The sequence below is a fragment of the Dromiciops gliroides genome, chromosome 4 (assembly GCF_019393635.1).
Source record: "Dromiciops gliroides isolate mDroGli1 chromosome 4, mDroGli1.pri, whole genome shotgun sequence".
Classification (NCBI taxonomy): domain Eukaryota; kingdom Metazoa; phylum Chordata; class Mammalia; order Microbiotheria; family Microbiotheriidae; genus Dromiciops; species Dromiciops gliroides.
Window position 1 is genome coordinate 484749534 of NC_057864.1, and position 6000 is coordinate 484755533.

The window sequence follows — 6000 nt, forward strand, 5'->3', positions numbered from 1 at the left end:
GTCATTGTAGGGAGGTCACTAGTGTATTGACTTGGGGATCTCTCTAGGGCCCTGTTGTTATATAATTTTATCAAAGATTTGTGAAATTTGCAAATGACACAAAGCCAATGGGTCCATCAGTCAACAAGCATCTATTAAGCACCCACTATGTGCCAGACACTGAGCTAGAGACAAATAAAGGTAAAAAGTCCTTTCCTTCAAGGAAATTCTAATGAAAGAGACACCATGAACAAGATAAATACAGGATAACATGGAAATAATCAATAGACAAAGGGTACTGGCATTAAGAGGGATTCATCAAGGCCAGGGGAGCTTCTTAGCAGTTAGACAACAGAAACAGAATCCATAAGGATGCTTCTCCACAAGCTAAAAAGATGGGCTCAATCGAATGAGAGAATTTAAGAGGCAAATGTAAAGTCTTATACCTGAGACTAAGAAATCAATGTCATTGGGCCAAGATGGCAGAGCCGGACTGCAGTTCATGTGAAAATGATCTGCAAGCTCCATTGGGGTCATACTTGGGACAAAGCCAATGTGAGCCTAGGCTGCTGGAATTGAGGTCTAGTGCCCGAGACAGGGAAGTTGGTCAGCTTGCCATCTGCTCTGGTCCAGCCATTCTTTGATTGAAGAGGGTGTTCAGCTGCTGGGAACCCAGAGGAACCCAGGATAAGGTCCCTGGAGATCTGACATCTGAGGTCCAGTGAAATAGGCATCGTTGGCCTGTCCAGGAAGGATGTAGGGGGGACTTCAAGCATCTTGGGGGCTGACTTGGAGAACGAATCGGCCTCACTCTGCTTGGCTCTGGAGGGCAGCATTAAAAGGAAAGGTTTGGGCTAAGCATCAGGTCATGCATCCTACCAATGAGAGCTGTCCGAGAGTGGACCAGGAGGCCTTGCGTGTGGTGATGACTTCCCTGTGGCTGGAGGTTTCAAAGCCCAGGCTGGATGGCCACATGTTGGAGATGTCAGAGGGGGATCCTACTCAAATAGAGAGATCCTCTGACCCCTCCCCACCCTAACCGGGTGAATGGCCTCATGGTCTCCTTGGTAGCAAATGAATCTAAGGCCTGGAGAACAGCTGACAAAGGCTTCTAGTCACTGGATCACATGCCCTTGCCCTCCCCCAACCTGTGCCCCCAAAGCACTTCAGCATCTCCCTCTGGTCCCTGCCTCAATCTCCTCCCCGCACCGGACTGGAGTGCTCTCTGAACAGCTGCCAGCGGGCAGGGCCTGTGAGCAGCCCTTGTAGCCAATGGCAGAGGGCATGAATGGGCCAGGCCTGGTGGCGGTGGTAGGTAGGCAGGGCCCTCTTGCCCAGGATGGCTCCAGGGGCTCGGCCTGTCTCTCTTAAGGCTCATCCCAAGCAGTCCCGGGGTTCAATATCTCCAGGGCTGTTCCCCTGGACAGGTTGCCATCTGCCCAGCTTCCTCAGGCAAGGCTGGGTGGGCACAAGGTGAACCGATTCCACTGGATTTAATTCTGTTTATTTATGGGTCAGCTACTGTGCTGGACACTAAGGAGAGAACCTGGACCTATGCTTTTATTCAAGTTCAGAAACTCCTGGCATGGAAACTCCCCCCAGAAATGCAGATGAAGGAGCCTGCCCAGGGTCACATAGTATGTGTGGAGCATCCACTGTAACACTCTAACAATCCTTATGACTCCTCATGATCCGGTGGACCACACTGTCCAAAAGGTTTTCTTGATAACGGGAGTGGTTTGCCCTTTCCTTCTTCACAGGTCAAGTGACTTGTCCAGGGTCACACGGGTATGAAGTATCTGAGGCTGGATTTGAACTCAGGTCTTCCAGACTCCAGCCCAGTGTTCTATCCACGGTGCCTTCTAGCTGACTCCTACACTGGGAATACTGAGACAAAAACAAAAAATTCCCTGTCCTCAGGGAGCTTACATTCCCCTGGGCAGAACAACACCTACATAGCACAATACCAACTAAATAAATGAGAACTTGCTTGGCTAGTGGACAGAGAAGCAGCCTTGGAGTGGGGAAGATCTGTTGGGATCCTTCCCCTTTCACTTACTAGCTATTTGTGACAAGCCACTCAACCTCTCAACCCCCCAGGCAATTCTCCAAGCCCACAAAATCAGATCAAGTACTGATTCACTTTGATAGAAGGAGTTTTCTTGCTGGAAGTTCCCCCATTCCAATGACATCACAGGTCTGGTAAAAAAAAAAAATCAATCTATTCAACAAACATTTATTAAGCACCCACTGTATATAATGCACTTTACTTAATAGAGTTGAAATTGTGTTTTTGATGGCCAAGAGAATTTAAAAGAAAGTCCTCCCGTAGGTACATTAAAAGAAGGCAACTTGGGTTTTTTTGTTTGTTTGTTTAATTTTTAGTGAGGCAATTGGGGTTAAGTGACTTGCCCAGGGTCACACAGCTAGTAAGTGTCAAGTGTCTGAGGCCAAATTTGAACTCAGGTCCTCCTGAGTCCAAAGCTGGTGCTCTATCCACTGCACCACCTAGCTGTCCCGACAACTTGTTTTAATGGAACCTCTGTCATGAGAAACCTGGATTCGAATGCTGCCTGAAACATAGAGGATTATTTGGGAGCCATGTGGAGAATGGATTGTAGAGGAGGGGACCAGACGCAAGGAAGGAGGCCATCAGGTCACAGCTATGAGTGGAGAGAAGGAGGCAGAAATGGGAGATGTTTTGGAAGCAGGACCCATGAGCCTTGGAGGCAGAAGAGATGGGTGGGAAGAGAGAAGAGCTGACAGGAAGACTACCAATGACCTGGGGGAATTCAGGAGAGGGATGGGGCAGGGGAGGGAAGATAACAGCTCCATGTGGACCATGTTGAGTCTGAGATGCCTATGAGTCACACAGGTAGAAATGGCCCCTGGACAGAGCTCAGGAGAGGTGTTGGGGCTGGATAGAGATGGTAATTGAACAAGGTATCTGATGATACCATAGGGAGGGAAGAAAAGGGTTCCCAGGACAGAATCTTTTTTTTTTCTTTTTCTTGGTGAGGCGATTGGGGTTAAGTGACTTGCCCAGGGTCACACAGCTAGTGTTAAGTGTCTGAGGCCAGATTTGAACTCAAGTCCTCCTGAATCCAGGGCCGGTGCTCTATCCACTGTGCCACCTAGCTGCCCCCCCACCCCTGCTCCCCTGGAAAGAATCTTGAGGGAGAGCCCCACACTGTGGGGGTGGGGTCAGGAGGTGGATAAGGAGTCAGCAAAGGCAATCAGAAGGATGGCAAGAGAGCGGGCCCAGGAGCGGGGCTGGTAGCCAGTGTCAAAGGCTCCAGGTCAGCTAAAGTAAGATGAGAACTGAGCGAACACCTGTGCATGGGGGTGAAGCCATCCTTGCTGTCTGGGCCAGAGCAGTTTCAGTCAAGTGTTGGGGGCAGAGTCAAGGGATTGAGAAGTGAGTGGGAGGCAGGGATTGGGAGCAGTGAACAGAGAAAACTTTTTAGGATTTTGTCTATGGCAGGGAAAGGAGATATAAGATAAAAGCCTGAAGGGGGAAGCAAGGTCAAGGGGAGGTTTTTTGTTTTTAAAGGACAGGGGCAGCCTGTTTCCCAGCAGTCAAGAAGTAAGCAGATAAGGAAGGTATGAAGAGGAATGTGGGGGGCTGATTGAGCAGGCAAGAGACAGGAGGGGATGGGATCGGGGCATGAGCATAGGGAATACCTGTGGCAAGAAAAAAGGACGTCCTTTTCTCAGAAACGAGAGCAAAGGAGGAGGAAATAGGGACTGATGACAATAGGCTTTGAGATTTCAAGAAAGGGAGAAGTGAGAGTTCATGCGGATGGCTCCTATTTTCTCAGTAAAGTATCAGAGGAGGTTCTTTGCTGAGAAGAGAAGGGAGCAAGGAGGGGTATGAAGGCTTAAGGAAAGAAGAGAACGTTTGTGATAGCTGCTGAGGAGGGTGACAGAGCTTCAGTCAGGGAAGACCACAAGGCATGCCGTGCAGCAGGGAGGGCCCAACTGAGATCATCTCACATAAATCCGTAGTGGACCCAGTCAGGGTTCAGTGGCATATAAGGAGTGGGGAAGGTAGAAAGATGGCGGGGGGGGGGGGGGGGGCTAACTCAAAGCTAGGGTTCGGTAAGGTGTGACTGGTTAGACGACACAAGGGCAAGGAATTCAAGGGTAGAGGGTGTTGTATAGAATTCAAAAGAGAGGATCAGAGAGGATCAGTGAGGGCTGGGGGTGAGGGAAGCCTGCTAGGAGTGTCAGGGTTATGACATGAGTGATCAGATAGGTTTCAGAGGGCATACGGCTCTGGGTAAGGGGGCTTTCCTTAACTTCCTCAGTTTCCTTGCCTGTAAAATGAGACGGTTAAACTGGGCAGCCTTTGAGGTCCTTTAAGGTCTAGAGCTGTGGTTCTCCTATCTGTCTCATCCATGTTGGACTCAGAAAATCAGACTCAGATCCCGAAGGTGGAGAATAGGGCAGGACCAGAATTCCAGGGGGAATATTCCAGCCACTTCTCTCCAATAAGACCGAGCAAGTAGATTCCCCAGGGTTTTGGGACCAGGTGGCTGGAGAGAGAGGTCAGAGGAGTGACCCCTGTGATGGAGTTGTTTGTGCTCATGGGAGGTCTCAGAGTAGAACAAAGACAAGAGCAGATGAAGACCGAGGCAGAGAAAACAGCACATAGAGAGAGACCAAGAGAGGAGAAAGAGAGAGAGAGAGAGAGAGAGAGAGAGAGAGAGAGAGAGAGAGAGAGAGAGAGAGATCGAAAAACCAGTGAAGTGGTGACTGAAAACAGATGGAGAGTACAGATGGATGGATGGATGGATGGATGGATAGATGGATGGATGGATGGATGAATGGATAGATAGCTAAATGCAGCAAGATGAGGTGGATGGATGGACAGACGGACAGATGGATGGAAGGACAGATGGACGGACAGCTACATTCAGCAAGGTGAGATGGCTGGCTGGCTAGAGTGGGATAGACAGAGCAAGCAGATGACCGGGCGGATGGCGATAGGCGCATGATTGTGTCTGTCTGCCTCCCATACCCACCCAGCCAGGGGGTGTTGGGTGCTGGGATTCCAGCCCTGCCTGAGGCCTCTGGCGATGCCATGTGAAATAAATCACAGGCAGATGCTAAGGGCTGCACAGGTCTTGCAGCCTAATTCCCCTGACGGTGGCTGCTAATTCACTTGGAGCAGAGCAGAGGGGAGGAGGCCGGCAGTCCTAATAGCTATTCCTGATGAGAGCAGGCAGGCACAGATGAACTCCTGGCCGCCCCATCACGGGCTCTGGGCCCTGGCGGGGAGGGGGATGGGGGGAGGATGGATGAATACTGGTAGGAAGGGGGAGGAAAAACAGGGAGAGGAGGAAAACAAAGAGAAACAAGAAAAGAACCAATGAGTCAATCAACAAACATTTATGAAGCCCCTGCTCTGTACCCGGCACAATGCACTAGGTGCCAGGGATACAAAGATAAAAGAGAAATAGCTCCTGCCCTCAAGAAGCTTACATATTTCCACAGAAGAGGAGGGTATGAGGAGGAAAAAGGGAGGAACACTAACAGCTCACCTTTTCACCAAGTTTTAAGATTTGCCCAGAGCTTGAAAATTCTCATTTGAATGTCCAGGTAATTCCATGCTATTATTATCTCTATTTTTCAGGTAAGGAAACAGAGGCATAGAGAGCTGATGTGACATGTTTCCTGTCACACTGTTAGTGTCAGAGGCAGGATTTGAACCCAGGTCCTCCTAACTCCAAATCTAGCATGCTTGCTACTATGTAACTGGACATGTCAAGAAGGAGGAAGGGGAGGAGCAGAGGTTAAAAAGGAAGGAGGGAAACGAGGGAAGAAGGAAGAGGAGAAAGGGAGAAGCCAGGGCTCTGGGGGAGATGCTGGAGGTGCCAGTCCTGGAGAGCAGGGCAGAGAGACAAGGAGGAGGGTCTAGGGAGTGGCCGAGCATCCGGAGAAGAGGAGGCCAGCTGGGGAGGGAGGTGAGGGGGTGCACCTGCCCAGCACACCTTCAGCCTTATGAGGAAGAGAAAC